Below are 18,052 nucleotides of genomic sequence, written 5' to 3'. Positions count from 1 at the left end.
TTATTTAATAATTCTTAGTCCCTAACTGCTTCTGGGGAAGAATAAACCATTGACTTGACTTCTACCTCTTCTTTGGGCTTTCATCCCTGTACCACTATTATTTTCTGTGCTTTTGATCTTCCCAGCTAGACTGTAAGTTCTTTGAGGACAGAGACTAAATCTCATAGATGTTTGTTTTTCTTACAGCACATAGTAGGACCCTTGCCAGTGCTACTTCTCAGTGCCTGGTGACTACTTTGTGAAACAAGTACTGCCAGCCTGATTCATAGTACTGTGACAGCAGGCAGTCCTGTTGCTAGCAGGGCCCCTGCCCTGGGTCTCCTGTGGCTATAACCCTACTATTGGGGCCAAGAGTCGAAGGTTTTATTATCTCAGTAGATGGTTGTGAACATGACATGATAGATAAAAAAGATTCTACCTGGACCCCTCCCTTCTCTGCACCTACTAGACTATATTCTTCATATCCATGTCCCTGGAATTTCCTATCCCAATGGCCCTAAGCCCACTTGCAGAATATGCATAGGTCTCTTCCAAGGGAAGACTATGATGCCAGTGTTTGATATCCTTAGGCCTGAAGGATGGCCAAGGGGCAGCTGTTTGCAGGGAGCTGCGGAGAAAGGTAGAGCTGGAGCTTGGAAATTTGAGCCAGGAGGTGCATGCACTGTGAGCGCATGTTAGCCTGCACGGTGCAGGATGCAGTTGGACTGGGAAGAGAAGGTGAGTGAATAGTAGGCTGGGCACTGATGCTCCCTGTGCTGCCATGTTCAGGTATAGTACATGCTGATCCAAGAGTTCTAAACTTGAACCTGGCCTTCAATTTTCCAGACTAAGGTAGGAGTATAGGACAAGGTATATGTTTGAAAATAGACAGATAGAATGTACTTCATTTCACATGTGTTAGCTTCATTTATGACTTTTAAATATGTGGACGTATGGGCTTCCCTGGTGGCACAGTGGTTGAGAGTCTGCCTGCCGATGCAGGGGACACGGGTTCGTGCCCCGGTCCAGGAGGATCCCACATGCCGCAGAGCGGCTGGGCCCGTGAGCCATGGCCACTGAGCCTGCGCGTCTGGAGCCTGTGCTCCGCAACGGGAGAGGCCACAACGGTGAGGGGCCCGCGTACCGCAAAATAAATAAATAAATAATATGTGGACATATAGTAGATGGGTATCCATTTGTACTCTCACCACTCAGCTCTGCAAATTTTAAGGGCAGGGTGATGCCAATGAATTCAACTTGCAAAATAATGTTTGGAGTAAAAGGTGATGTCAATCCCTACATTTTATCAACTTATTTAACCTTCTTTTGGTGGTTCCTTTTTTTTTTTTTTGCGGTACGCGGGCCTCTCACTGTTGATGGCCTCTCCTGTTGCGGAGCACAGGCTCTGGACGCGCAGGCTCAGCGGCCATGGCTCACGGGCCCAGGCGCTCCGCGGCATGTGGGATCCTCCCGGACCAGGGCACGAACCCGTGTCCCCTGCATTGGCAGGCGAACTTTCAACCACTGCGACACCAGGGAAGCCCAGGATAGATACCTTTGAATGTAGTAAATGATAAAAAAGAATCTGAAATAGTTTGAAAAACAACACAATTTTGTTACATATAATCACCAAAACTGATGATCAATTAAGTATTGCTAAGTTGGAGTCTTATGGGCCTCCTTTAGTAAAAAAGGTAATTAGCTCATTAATGTCTCTGAACGAAATGAAATAAAATAGTTCTAAAAGCACTGAAAAACAATATTTTCTAAATGAGCCTTAATATTTTGCCTCTTTTCTTTATACAACTAATTTACTTAGGTCATTTTGTTTTCTAAAATAAGGTAAACTTCTGCCTAGTTCAAGTAAGAATGATGACCAATTCCAAAATGTGCAGGGCCCAGTTGGCAAGGTTTTGTGGAACTGATTAATGTTTGTGAACGTGACAGGGCAGGTAAGATTCCAGACCCAAAGTCAAGGTCCAATCTTTCCTCTGGGATACCTCTGGCAGTGAACAATCATTAAGATAATGATTATTACACTCTACAGAAACATTTTATTGTTCCTTTTCAAATGATTAAAAAAAATCCCACTCTAAGCAGGAAGAAATTAAATTCAGAGGGAAAACAGGAACTTTATAGGCCATCTGCTCAGACTTTCAAATTTAAATTTTATACATAAGAGCACATTAGCTGTGGGGAAAAATGTGATCACATTTTGTAGCTGTCTGAGCAATGAAGATATTTCCCTCGTTGGGCTTTCTGCATAGAGATAAAAGCAGCTGTTTTGTGGAAGAAAATGAAATGGCTTCGGTATGGGGGAAATCTGCTATTCACTATTTTATATGTATGGAGTGCTGAACTTACACCATCCTTTACGAAATATGAAATAACGGTCCATGCCTTTGGGGCTCATGGGGGACATTAGACAAACAGTATTTGAGAGCACCTCACAAAGAGAAAACTGAGGCCCTGACAGCCTGTTAGTGGCAGTGAGTAACGGGATGGATGGGTGGATTTACAGGTGACAGAGCGCCCACCTGTGTGTGGGAAGGAGAACTCAGGAGCACGAGGGAGGGGAGGCTGTTCCTTTGTACCCCTTCTCGGGAACCCAGGCCCCTAACATAGAGCCTGGTCCTGGTGGCCTGTGCCTTTAGGAATCTGCTTCCTCACATGGGGACAGAGAACGGTAGGACGTGGTTAACAGCATGAGTCAAGGATCACACTGAGCCGAGGAGAATGGGTGACAGCAACACTGCTCACGCTGGCTACTGCTTCCTGCGAGCCGCAGCTGGCGGCTTTCCTAGGAATGGTCAGGACAGCGTTTGATTAGGTCAGCCTGCTCCTTCTGCTGCCTCCAAACTACCTGTCTGACTCTTCATGACAGCGGCAAGAGAGGTCGTAGCAACACCAGGACAATTAGTGTGAGCCGTTGCTTTCTTCCACTGCCTGCCTCCCTTTCCAGGCTGTGATCATCAGAGAAATCTCCATCCTCATTTGGTCAACTGAAGCCAGGCAAACGAACCCAGTCTCTTTCCCCCACTTTGTTTTGCTGTGAAAAGATGAAGGAGGCACAATGAACGCTTAAAGTGATGGAACGAATGCTGACCCCGGCAGGTAACAGTCTTTTACAGTCAACCCTAAGAGGTGATACCTTAAAGCACCTAGTTTAGAGAGGTATGTGAACCACTCTAAAAAAATACTAATTAAGGAAAACCAGTTAGAAGGAAAACTGTGAACTTTCATGAAAAACAAATTAAATTCATTTGAGTTGGTGCTATTTTAGAAAAGCCTAGAAAAGCTGAAATTAATCTGATGGTAAATGAATGAAAGGAGCACAGAACTCAGTAGAAATGATAGCACTGAACATCAAACTTCCCTCAGTCATAAATCTTAAAAGCAAAATAACATAGCTGTTCATAGTGCAATCTTGGTAGTCAGAGCAACTTTATTTGAATTTTAGGTCCCCTATCTTTTAGCTGTGTGGCCTTAAATAAGTTAATTACCCTCTCTGTGCTTCCATTCCCTTATCTGTAAAATGGGGCTAATAATTGTACTTCATGTAGTTTGGGAGAGGGTTAAATGAGATAATACATAAAAAGTACTTAGTGGAGTACCTGAGACATTGAAAGTGCTCAAAGAAATATTAAGTATTTTAGTTCAGTGATTTTTAAACTATGCTTTAATAAGTCCTAGGTTCCAAAAGTTCCATTCTGGAATGTCTATAAGTTTAGGGGAAGGATAAACAGGGGTAACTTGATCCCTATCTACAACTACCACAGTATCTCAGCTTTTGGATGATATTTTGTTTTAAATCTATTTAAGATTTTATTTGAACAAAGTCCTCTAAGTTAAAACAAAACAAAACATGCCATATAAGACATCTGATCCAGCCTATTATCCCAGTTAGGAGAGAAATCTTGTCCCTATTTGTTGGTCATCCTACCTCTTCTTAAACATTTTTAGTAATGGGTTCTCACCAATCCGCAGGCCTTTTTAATTTGGAATCACTCAGATAATTAGAAAGTTCTTTCCCATATTGACTTGTGTGATTTCATTCTCAGCTTTGCTCTCTAAATATGACCAAATTCTCTTCTGTAAAAGATCCCTTTTGTATCCCTTCATACAAAAACCCATTGTATCATTTGAGATCTTTGGTTGCAAGTAACAGAAATTGACTGGCAAACCTAAGATGAAAAGAAATTTCTTGGTGAGACATTAGGCTGCTCATAGTTAAGGAGAAGGCTGGAGAACCAGGCTTAGTAGAAAAGACGGGAATCAGGGTCCTTCCGGGTGTCTTGGCAGCATGATCCATTTTGGTCTTCCTTTTTCATATTCTTTCAGCTATTCTTCCTAAAATGTGGTTTCCATGATCACTGCTCACTGTGAACAGTGCTCTAGTTCACTAGCATCTCTCTAAGAGTGGGTCCTGGAAAGGCACACAACAATCAATACATGCTCTGCTGAGCTCAGTAAATCTTGGGATTTCTTTCTTTCTTCTAGTCATCATTATTTCATTCATATACTGCAAAATTGATTTGTTTTCCAGGGCACCCATGTCTGAAGACCTGTACTGAGCTTTCAATCTGTTAGAACCTTAAAAGTAAGTCTTCCAGATTTACTAATAAAATATAGAACACTCAGTTAAATTTTTTCTCCTTCAAAAAAAAATTGAGTGAGTCTTTAAATTCTATAGTACTTTACAATTTTCAAAAGTTTCACACAGATGATTTCGTATAAGCCCATAACAGCCCTTTTGCCCCCTTTCCCCGTATTGCTCCTCGCCCCTTCCCTCTCCCCACTGGTAAACACTGGTTTGTTCTCTATATCTGTGAATCTGCTTCTTTTTTGTTTTATTCACTAGTTTGTTGTATTTTTTAGATTCCACATATAAGTGATATCATACAGTATTTTTCTTTCTCTGACTTATTTCACTTAGCATAATGCCCTCCAAGTCCATCCATGTTGTTGCAAGCGGCAAAATTTCATTCTTTTTTTTTATGACTGAGTAGTGTTCCGTTGTACATATATAACACATCTTCTTAATCTACTCACTTGTTGGTGGACACTTAGATTGCTTCCATACCTTGGCAATTGTAAATAATACTGTTATGAACACTGGGGTGCAAAAACCTAGAACACCAGTTAAATTAAAATTTCAGATAAATGGTGAATAATTATTTAGAATAAGTATGTCACAGATATTTTATCTGGCAATCTTCCTTAAGTTTATTTTTTGGTTTTGTTTTTTAATATAATTTTCTGTTAAACCATTGCTTATCTTCTATACTTCATTTTAGAAACTAAGCTCAGAAATGTACATTTATCTCAATTAAATTTCATCCCATAAATTTCAGCTTCTCTTTCCAACTTGTCACAAGTTTTAAATTCTTGATTTTATAAAGTCCTTGTATTCACTCTATTTCTAACCCTGAATCCCTAGTTTGATATTATGACCAGATAAGGAGGGTCTATGGAAGGACAGGTAAAGAGCAAGATGGAGTTTAGAAAGGATGGTGGTGGTAGGGAGGTAGCCAGTCAGAAAGAAGGACTCAGGATAGAAGAAGTTTTAGGGAAATTGGAGAAAAAGGAAGAAAGAAAAATACATTGAAAGGAAAGGTATCAGTAATCAGAGTTCTTAATTTCATGAAACTGCTCAATTTAAGCAAAAAATAAAAAATAAATAAAAAGAGCAATTATGTGAAGATATGGGAGGCTCATAGACTCTACCAGAAATTTGGATAATGGGCAGGAATCTAGAGCTGGGCAACAGGAACCACAGCAAAGACTGTGAAGTAGAAACAGATTGGACTCAAGGCCACTTGGGCTGCTGCTGGGGCTAATGAGGACCTCTATCTGACCCCACAGCCTTGGGTCATAGGTGAGCTCTGGCTAAGAGTATCCCACTGGCCGAGCCTAAGTCATAGCCCATCCCCTGGCAGTGTTGAGCTGAGGGGAACTTTGGTCAAGCTCTTTGGGCTCCATCAAGGAAGGCTCAACAGTGTCAGAAAAGTGCAGTTAGGAAGGGGCTTCTATTTCAGACAGCCAAAGCCAATGAAATCAAATCGATCAATCAACCAACCCTTCAACAAGCAAGCAAACAAAGAAGTAAATATTCCCAATGGAAAGGTTAAAAGAATAGAGTCACATGCAGGTGACTCTCTATATGCTGCCTCCAGCCCCAGTCTCTCTTCCATGCTGCTAATCAGTACAGTCAATGGCTACTCAGTATCTCTGATAGTATGTGAGTCAAATCAATACCAATAAAGTCTCTCCAAGATCAAACTCATGCTCTGCTCCCATTCTACTTCCAGCCTGTGACTTCTTTGAGTGTTGCCCATCTCTGTGAGCATCACACATTCCTAATCTAGTATCATTCTTGACACTTCCCACTCTTTGGTCCTTCATACTAAATATACCTCCAAGTTCTGTTGAGTTTACTCATTAATATCATTCGAATCTCTTTACTTCTCTCCTTCTCCATCACCTCCACCACCCTAGTCCATCCTAATCCTACCCCTCACCTTTACTACTATAATTACCACATAACATATCTCCGAATCTATTCTGCCATCCCTGCAGACTGTTCTCCACCTTGTAGCCAGAGCAATCTTTCCAAAATGCAAATTTGAACATGACACTTACCCCATTCCCAACATCTCTCAGCATGAAATGTTTCAATGGCTTTCCGCTGTGCTTAGGAAAAGACCAAGATCTTTAATCTAGTCTACAAGGCCAGGAATGATGCTAAGCTATTAGTGACCATATAGGGCTTCTGTAATGATTACATAAAGTACTGATAGATAAGGTGACTGAAAATGCTAGGAACACTGTCAGGGGATGCTTGTTTCTTTGTGCTAAGCACTATATAGGCCAATAAATTTAATCTCTGTTATATCACTGTGAAGTCACTTCCTTGTTTTATTGGGAACTGAGTCTCAGAAAGGTTGAAGTCCTTTAACCAAGCTAGACAATGCAGAGTCAGAATGCAAACCCAGTTTTCGCTGGCTATCTCCGTAACTCGGTATTTTCCATAAGAAACATCACCTTCTTCCTGATTGACAGAGAGGTAGGCCTATGCATTAGGAATCACTAAGAGCTACCCAATACTTATACCTTCAGCCTGGCACAATAGAACATTTGAAGAGTCAGTGAGCCAAGTGGAGGGAAAATGTCACACGGACCACAAGACGGAAACAACCGCACTCTCCTTTAGCTTGCACCATGAGCCATTTCGCTTAATGATTCAACTGCAGGTAAATGTATATTCCATATTTCTTTACTAATTCTCTCTAGTCTTTTCCCTCCTTAACTGAATGGGAGACAACTGCCTTTCAGACTATCTGCTCTTGTTTTATTTAATTCAACCCAGGTTTGTTGATGCCTTGAGTGACTTATTAGTTAATTGGCACCTTGTTGGTAGGACAATCCCTAGCCAGTTCTAGAGGCTGAGTGAGGTGGGTGAAATCTTTTGGAAGTGCCCTCTGTGGCCCCGTGGGGATTCTCAATTGATGACTTCAGCAGCAAACAAGGCTTTCAACATCTTGCCCGCTGTATGCCAGTGAGGTGGAGTTCCATGCCAGAATTTGCCTTTCAACTTTGGGCTTCGTTCCTGTTGTGTGGCAGCCATGGCTCACTCTTACCGCCTGGGCCATCTCTTCTGGCTCTTCAGTGGGTCTTAACTATGGTAGTAGTTAGTAGTTAGTTGGCGAGTAACTTTCTCTGAGTCAGTGAAACTAGTGTGAAGATTCCACCTTGGGAGAGGGCATGCCCTGGCATAATCCCAGCTCCATGATTGACCACTGGATGACCTAGAGCAAGAGACGGGGTTCCAGCTTCGCAAAGTGGAGTTAGTGACACATGTGCACAGTATTCCTAAAGGAATTCCCTGAACTCCAGCCCAGTGCTTAGTGCACACTGCCCACTGAGGGCCTGACTATACTAAACCCTTCTCAGTGTCTACTTCAGTTAATCCTCACAATAGCCCTAAGAGGTAAAAATAACAGTAGAATCCTCTTTTTATAGGGAAAGAGAGAGAACACACTTAAATAACATGCTCAGGTTCACATAGTTCAAGAGAGAGTAGGGACTGCTTTCAAACTCAGGCAGACAAAGAGCATGGCCTGTGCTCTTAATCATAAGGCAATAATGCACAGAGTGTGCACTTAATAGAAGGGCACTGATATTGTCTTTGATGATGATGCTGTTACTGTTACCCTTCTCATGTGGCTCCATTCTCAACTTCCCAGCTTCCTTGGGGTCTGTACCTATACCAGAGCATGCTCCTTTGTTCTCATTCAACAGGTATTTCTTGAACACTGACTCTATGCCATACAGTGTCTCACCTAAGAAAAGTAAACCAGACAGACATGGTTCCTGAATCCCTGGAAGAGTTCAGTGGGGAAGATGTCCATTGGAAGAGTTCAGTGGGGAAGATGTCCATGGAACAAAAAGTGTCAGATGATGAATTAATTGCTAGTATGATAAAGCAGAAATCAAGAGAGCTAGGAAAGCTGATCACTGGGGCTCTAATCTTGGAGCGGGTGGAGGGGACAGGAAGGCCTTTTAAATCAAGAATTCTCCTCCTCTTTCCTGTAAGCTTGCAGGGAAGGGATACAGGTATTTTTCTTAGGAGATCCAGAACAGACTCTTAGAGCTATTTTTCTGTTAAATTTCTTATTAAAAATAGAACAAAACAACTCATGGGTTTTAGAAATCATACGGTAGACCATTAGGAAAACTGAATTAATGAAGTAGGTTAAATATGAAAATCTGATAAAGTCTCTTAGTAGTTTTCTCTACAGGATTTTCCTTCTGCTTCAGGAACCCTATCCTCCATCTGTTCATGTGAACTTTCATCCAATCTACTCTATGGCTGCCCTGTCCTGATAGGTTTGGGGTTTGGGATTAAACACTCTGTGTTCATCCACTAGGACTTTTGCCTCTAGCTGTTCCCAAATTCTAGATTGTTCCTTCAACACAGAGGTTTTACACCCTTGAGGGCTTTCTACCATCATACAACTATGCCAGTTTTTCCTCTTAGATCTGTTTTAAAAATTTACATTTTACTTACGAAGTTAAAATACGTAACCCAGGGGCTTCAGTTTCTTTCCCATATAATGTAGCTCTACGTATTACATTTCCACCTAAAAATATAGAGGAGGATTTGTAAAATAGTTAGGTTAAGAAACCATGGCACAAACCTAATTTATAACATGTTATAAATGATAATGAAGCAGTTTTCTAATTAGAAGCTGTTTCCCCAAATAAAGTCATACCACAGTGGTTTATTTCTGTAGTCCTTTTGAAAAAAATCAGTTCATCAGCATATCTGAAATCCATATACTAAACTGGCAGAAAATCAAAATATTAGTTTTATATGGGAGAGGAAAACCCCTAAAGATTTTCATTTAAGTATCTACATCTTGGACCCATTTCAAGTTCTGATTTAAAATCAGGGGTTCAATATTTCACGGCAGATTATAAGGCAGAATCCAGAGAATTAGATGAGACATTTTCTGACTCGTATTATCTCCTTGAAGAGCCAAATTCTTGCTTTCAGATTCATTTTCCGTATGATTTCCCTGTTGGATACGTCCTGGATGCTGTGGTGAGAAGCCAGCAGGAAAACCCCAGGGAAGAGGTCAGAAGCGATGCTATCAGAGACAGAAATGTCATGGGACAAGGACTGAAAATTGGAAACAATGAGAGAGGGAGAGAGGGGAGGGAGGGAGAGAGGTAGAGAAAAATAAAGAGAGGGTGAGATTGAGAGAAAGAGAATTTGTATGCAAGGGAGCACAATATGAGAAATAATACATGGAATACTGCCACCAACATGATCATTTTGGTTCGTCTTATTTAAACCCTCTTTAAGCCTTCACTTGTAATTAATAAGAATTGCTATTTAAAAGATTTCAGAAGGACTTCTGTTTACTGTTGAAGCATAAAAGAAAAATATTGGCCTTTCATCATCTCCAAAAGGAAAAAACCCCACACGATTTATGTATATGCTTTGGAATCAAAGCCCCTTTTAAGTCTCTTGGAGCTGATCGTGAATAGAAGCCAAGTCTGGTCTCCCCAAATAATAAAACAGTGGAGAAAAAGATAATGCACCCTCTACCATTTAAGCAGTTGGCCCACATCATTAAAAATGGTTCAAGTAAGTGCTATTAAATTAGCCCTAAGAATGCAATGCACTGAAATTTGTGTGTAGTAGGGGCTGTTTTTCCGTGTAGAAGCAACTACTGATCCAGCAGTAATAGGTATACTCTTCACGGTTGCTTTCCCAAGAGCGGTGCTGGCCTGCACAGCTACCATGCTGGTCACTAACCCTCCCTAACCCATTCTCCCTTGGGACTGATGCTGTTGGCTATGGGGTTTTCCTGTAAAGCGGAATTTGCAACCTCCTCCTTTTACTTTCCAAGTGGAGGAAACATGAATTATGTATATCAATACTAGTACTCAACTGAGAAGGTCACTTACCAGATAGTAGAGTTTTGATGGAGGTGAAAACTTACCCTGGGAGGAAGAAATTAGCGGTAAATTTGGTGAAGAAGGCAGCTGAATTTTTCTCCAGCAAGGCCAATTGAGATATACAACCTGAAGCGTATAGCAAACGTGATGGAGAGCCAGCTGAAACTTAATACGTTTTCCCACTGAAGTGCATTTGGGAGGTGGGGGGATTTCAAATAGAGATAAACAGCAATCTAAGACTGGGTAAGCATCCTTAGAGACAATCATTTTTTAGACAGAAAACAGAAAGGCTTATGTATACAGCTGGTATTTACATGAATTCCTCCCACTAATGCCTGGGACTTTGGAAGACACACCAAGAGATAGGAGGTAAGCAGCTGTCTGTGCAGATGTTGTCAACAAATAGGATTTGGAATTCTGATCTATTACGTAAAAGCCTATAACCAGTGACTTTTACCTGGGGATCTGGGGAAGAAGGGAATCTAACTGACCTCTAAATGCTAGTGTGTTCAGGGCTTATTCCTGAGCCTCCTTCTTTAGCTGCCTTTTCTCCCCAGGTGAACTCACCCAGTATGTAAATGTAATCTATGCCGATTTAATGTTTGTAAAGTGCTGAGAACCGTGCCTAGTTCATAGTTAACACCATAGAAGTGTCAGCTCTCGTTACTTATTTTAGCTAATTGCCTAGTAACTGTTTTGACTTGAATGTTTGATAGGTATTTCCGAATTAAATCCAAAATGGAATTGAAGTTTTCACTGTTCCTCCAAACCAATCTCCCCTGTGTTGTTTTTCCATCTCTGCTATAGCAGCTTGACCCAGTGACTCAGGCCAAAAGTTTAGGAATCACCGCTGATTCCTCTTTTTTCTCTTACTCTTCACATCCAATTCATCAGCAAGTCATTCTGGTCAAACCTCTGAGATAGAAAACAAATCCATCCACCTCTCTTCATCTTCGCTGCCACTGTTCTTGAACAAGCCTCCCCATCTCTTGCCTGGAGGACTGCAGAGGCCTCTTCCCTGTTTCCTTTGCTCCCAGATACCCTTACGATCCATTCTCCACACAAGTAACCAGAAGGATATCTTTAAAATGGGAATAGGGGTCAGGCTTGTGACTCACTAATGACCTACCAGTGCCTTTGGCATAAAGTTGAGTCTCCTTTTGTTTAATCTGTTTGGGCTACTATAACAAAAATGCCATAGACTGGGTGTCTTAATGAATAAATACTTGTTTCTCATAGTTTTAGAGGCTGGATGTCCTATATCAGGGTGCTGACAGATTCACTGTCTGGTGAGAGCCTGCTTCCTGGTTCAAAGCTATCTTCTTGATGCGTCCTCACATGGCAGAGGGAGTGAAGGAGCTCTCAAGGTCTCTGTTGTAAGAGCACTAATCCCATTCATGAGGGCTCCACCCTCATGACCTAATCACCTCCCAAAAGTCCTACTTCCTAATACCATTACATTGGGGGTTAAGATCACAACATGGGAATTTTGGGAAGCACAAACATTCAGTCTGTAGCACCTTCCCAAGTCTTTACCACCTGACCTTCTCTAGCACCTGCCTGTCTTGTGCTCACTACACTCCAATCAAACTGGACTTCCCTTTGTTCTTTTCTTTTGTTCCCCCGCATCGTCTCTCGCTCCATCTCCAGCATCTGTCCCTCACCCACAATAGGTTCCTTCTCAAAGTTCAGGTTGCAGCTCAAGTGTTGAAGACTTTCCCTGACCCCTTGGCTCGCTCTAAACAAGCTCCCACCCTCTTTACTCCAGGGAGGTTCTGTTTCTGCATTCATCACCATCTGAACTCATCGTCTTCATTTGCATATCTACTGGCACATTGGCCTTCTCCTTCTACTGTTAGTGCAAGCTCTAGGAGTGCAGGGCCTTTTCTGTCTTGTTCACTGCTGCATCTCAGATGCTCAGGACAGTCCTGGAACAATGAAGTGTCTCAATGAATATGAATGAATACAAAATTATCCAGGAGCCACTTCACCTGATCAATGAGCAGGGGATAAAAGCTTAAATCTTATTTATAGAAAGCAGTAGCATGCATTATGTATAAGAATAGTAAAACTAAAAGATGAGGGGCCTGTTGATTTACTTAGAAAAAATGGAGGGTGGGAATAATAGCCACCATCTCTCTGCACCTGTCTGAAGTCGAGCTCTTCACCTGCCCACTGGATCTCATCTCCTTACCTACTCAGGGACAACATTGCAGAAATTTCTCTCTCTCTCTTTTTTTTTTTCTAAAATTATACCTTTTTTGTGCTCTACTGGATCATTTCCATCATGCAAAGATATTGTAATTTTTCCCTTAAAAAAATCAAAAACAAAGAAACAAACCAAAATTCAACTTGTTTCCTTGTCTTCGTAAGTTTACAGAAAAAGATGTCTAGTCTTGCTGATCCCATCCCACTCTTGCAATTCTTTTCAGGCCAGCACATCACCAAAATTACTGTTGTAAGCGTCACAGATGACCTCCACATAGTTAGTCTTTAGTCCTTGTCTGAATTTTCCTAACAGTAACTGTTGATCACTCTGTCCTCCTTGATATGATTTTCTACTTGGCTTCCAACACACCTTGCTGTCTTGGCTACTTCTTTTTCTACCTTCCTGATTGCTTCTTTTCAATCCTTTTTTTGCTGTTTCTCCTCATCTCCCCCAATTCTAAGTATTCAAGTGCCCTAGGAATTAGTCTTCACTCACTTCCTTGGTAACTTCTTAGAGCGTCACAGTTTTAACTTCTGTCTATATGCTTATGACTCCCTGATTTCTATCTCACACCTGGACATTTTCCAAGTCTTGCCTATTCATCATCTCCACTTGGATATATAATAAACCTCTCAAAATTAAAATGTCCTAAACAAAACCCCTGATTTTTTTCCACTCAATTGTCCTCTTCCACTGTTGTCTCCAGCTAAAGAAATGGTGACTCTTTTTGATTCCTTGGAGGGGGAAACAAAAACTTGGAACCTTGGATCCATCCTGGACATCTCTTTTTCTTTCCATCCCCACATCCATTCTGTAGACTCTACTTTTAAAATGTACCCAGATTCTGACATTGTCTGTCTTCACTACTATGCTGGTTGAAGCATCCTTTTTTGCATAGATTATTTCAATATTCTCCTAATTGTTTTCCCTGTTTCCTTCCTGAACTATTAGAATCTATTTTTAGCACAGCAGCCAGAATGATCCATTTAAAACCTAAGTCAGTCAAAGTCACTATTCTGCTCAAACCAGTGCTTGCCTTCTTGCTCAGAGTAAAAGCTAAAGTCCCCATAGTGAGTTATAAAGGCTTTATTTCCCAACAGACTATAAGGTTCCTGGGAGGTTTATACAGTCCCTACAAGGCACCTTCACATTATAGGTACTTAGTAAATATTTGCTAAATAAAAAAATTTAAGAAGAGACTCCTCCAGAAAGGAGGCAGAGTAACACTATATGTCATTAATGTCTTAAATTCCCCCAGAAACTCCCAGTGCGGGTCAAGTAATGTAGAACTTGGACACTAACCCTCTCCTATGTAGTCTTTTACCCATCGCGTCTCTGTCTTCATGTCCTAGTTCTCTACCACTCACTTATTCCACTCCGGCAACACTGTCCTTCTTACTGTTTATCAAACATGTCATGCATGTTTCTGTCTTCGGGGCATTGGTACTTGCTACTTCCTTTGCCTGGAGCCCTCTACCCCAGAAATCTGCATGGTTTTCTCCTTCCCCACCTTCAATCTTTTGCTCAAGTGAATCTTTTTTTCAGTAACTCCTTTCCTGACCATCCTTTTAAGAATTTTAATCCCACACTCATACTAGCCTCCTCTTCCCTAAAATATCCATCTTCATCCAACTGGTCACCATCTGACACTCTATAATTTTATACTTTTATTTGATTAATTGTAAACTCCTTGAAGGATTTCTGTCTGTTTGGTTCTCTGCTGAATCTTCAACACTTCCAACAAAGTCTGGTTCTCATAGGAGACTCTCAACAGATGTATGTTGAATGGGTGAATGAGCTAATGAATAAATGAACTTTGATATGAAGGACTGAAACCTCAGTTGGATAAAGAGTTTGAAAGACAGGCAACCCAGGTACTACAGGTGACTTTTTTTTTTTTTGGGCTTGTGAACCAGATTATTTCTCATGGTTGTGGAGAACTTGTAAGTCAGGTCATTGAACTGCTTTGATGATTCTTGATGAATTAAGACAAAGAAAAGATGTGCCAGAAAACTCTGGACATGAAAAAAAGATATTCTGATTTTCAAAAAGAGGGTAAGGTATAGATTCAGCAAATCTCAGACTGGTATACTCACTCCTGAACAAGATTTTAGAATTGATCATTATACTGTTTGTCTGCCTTCTAAAGGAAGTTTACCACCAAGACAAATTTTAGCATACTAAAACCGAGGTTTGTTGGCTAAATTTATTTTTTATTTGCCTTGTCGAAAACTAGACTGCCAGAGAAATGTGAGAGACAGAGTATATTTGCATTTTAGCAAGTCACTAATGAAAAATCTCCCATTATTTTCTTGTGGATAAAATGGGGAAAAATAAGCTAGACCTGACATAATCAGATGGATTAATGCTTTGTTTGACAAAGCATTAATTGCTATCAGCCTAGATAGAAATTCCAGTTGAAAAGTTTTATCAGTTCTTCATGTTTTGGTAAGCATTCTCCATTCTCTCCTTTTCTCCTTGAAGTAAAGTTCATTGGTGCCCTGTGGCTCTCTCTGTGGTCTTAATCAACATATTTATCCATGCCTTTATCAGTATTAAATTTTCAGGTATGGCTTACTCGGGAGGAATGGCAAATATATTTTATGACAGAATGTGAATCCAATACAATCCAGATTAGCTTGGATGACACATTGCCTGAGTTTAAACAGCTGCCCGCACCCATGATAGATGGGGCAGACACAGTTTAGTTGTCATCCACGTGGAAAGCATTAGAGGTTTGATTAGGTAAAGTAGAGGTGAAGTTGTTACAGAAAGCAGACCTCCCAGATAGTAGTCCAGACTGCTGGGTGTGCTGCTATCCACTAGGGTGTTATCCTTGCCTGAGTGGGCAAAATGGCCCAGTTTTATGCCAGTTTTCTAAAGTGTTGGAAGAAGAATGCCCAGGAAAAGTGATTTCTTTTTTAAAAGTTATTTTTAATTTACATGTAGTAAATTTCATTTTGGGGGGTGTATAGTTCTGTGAGTTTTCACGCATGCATTGATTTTTGTAACTACCATTCTTGGTTCTCTGACGAGAGAACATGGGCTTCTCTTGGAGCTTCCTCTTTGTGATTCCATTTTTGGGCCGATCCAGAGCCCAAGGCAACATATATCAGAAGCAAAAGCAAACAAACAATAACAACAACACTGCTGGGTTGCTTTGGAGCCCTGAACTTCCTATTCAGTCCTCATGTTCTTAAGCACTTTTTCAGAGTCCTCTGGTAGTTGCTTTATATACTTTGCCCAAACTTTTTAGTTGAATTAAGTGGGAGAGATAGTGTAGGGTGTGTTTATTCCATCATAACCAGAATTGAATCTCATGATTTCCTCTTAAACACATGGAATGACAGGGACACTCTTCACTTCCACTTACATCCTATTGGTGAGAACTTAATACCAGGGCCACACCTAGCTGCAAAGGAGTCAGGAAATGCATCCTCCAGCTTAAGGTAAGGAGACAAGCTAAAACTCGTTTACTAAGAAGAAAGGAAGAGCAGATTTTGTAGAACACTGGCAGTCTGCCACAGGGATGATGGCAAAGAATACACTCAATGTGGCTTGAAAGACTAAGATGGCTAGTAAGACCTCATGCTACATGTTTATGAGTATGAAACAGCAGGTTAGAATGAGACTCTTCTTCTTACCTTGGGTTTATCTTGGACTCCAGCATGATAGATATTAGAGACCACAGTGAGGGTTAGACAAATTACCGTGTACAGAGTTGCTAAGGAAATAGCTACAAACTGGATGAGAATGTGGAGAGGAGGTAAATGTGGGCAGAAAATTACTTTGGCAAAAGCTGTAACTTTACCTCCAGCCTGCTCCCCTGACGGGAGCTTCCATGAAGCCATTTGGAGAACTTCAGTGTCTGCTCCATCCATTACATTGTTGGGGGGGGGGGGCATGGCGGGGTTGGTGGTGCCTGACTCATACCTGAGGATAGAGGTGGCTGCATAAAAACCAGCTGCTACATCCAACATTTGTTGGGGTGAGGAGTGGACCATAGGTGGGCCACACAGATGAGAGAGAGCTGATGTAAGGCTTTCTTGAGTCCTGTTTAATCTGTCTACCTGTATGAGAAGAACGGCCCCAGTAACAAGAACATGAAGGAGAATGCTGACTTCTAGGGGTTAAGGAAAGGTCTCAAGTAATAATCATCAGGACAACAAGTCAAAGTAGAAATATGTGTGGTAGGGTCAAGAGATTTTCAGGAAAACTGGTCCTCAGAGATGGAATTCTCAACCAAAGTGCACAAAAACACCCACCCGCCCACACAAAAAAAGCACTAGACATCTGCCAAGCCCGGAGAGAGAGCAGGTTATGATTTAAGACCTTTCCTTTCATCTTATCCACCTTTCCTTTCATCTTATCCACACTTTCCACACTTAGTGTGGAAAGGTCAGAAATTACCTAGCAAGTGGAAAAACAGAGAAGCCAACCACCACCCACCACCGTTCACAAGCACATGAAACCACCACCCTTTTCATGTTGCAGGCTTCCAGCCTGAAGCTGACTCCAGCTGAGGAAGTGGAAAGGATATAGCGTTTGACCAAGTTGATGATTTTGATTCCTATCTCGAAATGGACATTTTCATTACCGAATTGAGTGTATGTTTGTAATTGAAAGTGACCTTAGGAATGTCTGTTACTTAAGAGTAAGAAAAATATCATTTTTAAAAACCATCTCTGATTACATTTTAATGGAAAGGTAGGAGACAAAAAAATGTTGTATTTTGACAGTGCCACAAATTGTAGCTTGTCAATATAGCAACTACAAGTATGGAGTATTTCAGATGCAAGAAGATAAAATCTGCTCTTATTTTCTCACATAAGAATTTTGAGCATTTGTAGGCACTGTACATTAAGAGAAATACAGAAAGGAACCATTTACATAGAAGCAACATAATAGCAAAAAGATTCAGAAGGATCATGTTACTATTTTCCCAAATTGAAGTGCTATCACGAGGAAGAAGATTAAACTTCCTTATCCCCCATTGATATAGGGATGAAAGTTGTGATAGTGGAATTTAAGGGAAGTCAGCTGAAGGCTGAAGGCTTATGGGTAAACTTTCCTTCCTCATTAAAAAAATAGGCAAGTGAGGAGAAAAGTCTTTTTTGCTTCTTCTCTCTTTGCTTCAAGGGTAGATGCTAATTTCTGAGGATGTGACACGTAGCTGGGACAGACATATTTGTATTACGAAGGGAGGCATTGCTACACATAGTAGATGACAGATGGATAGAATCAAAGGAATCCAGGCTCAATCTCTGTCAGGATTTCTTGTTAGATATAATAAATGTCCCTTTGATTTAATTCTATGTGTTTTTTCCTTTTACTTGCAGGCACAAACATTACTAGATTTTATCTTCTATATCTCTTCTTCCTTCTGCTGTCTTC

Source organism: Aethalodelphis obliquidens, unplaced genomic scaffold (genome assembly GCF_003676395.1).
Source record: "Aethalodelphis obliquidens isolate GAN/ISIS:26980383/991018 unplaced genomic scaffold, ASM367639v1 scaffold8, whole genome shotgun sequence".
In the NCBI taxonomy this organism is placed as follows: domain Eukaryota; kingdom Metazoa; phylum Chordata; class Mammalia; order Artiodactyla; family Delphinidae; genus Aethalodelphis; species Aethalodelphis obliquidens.
This window is presented reverse-complemented; position numbering follows the sequence as displayed.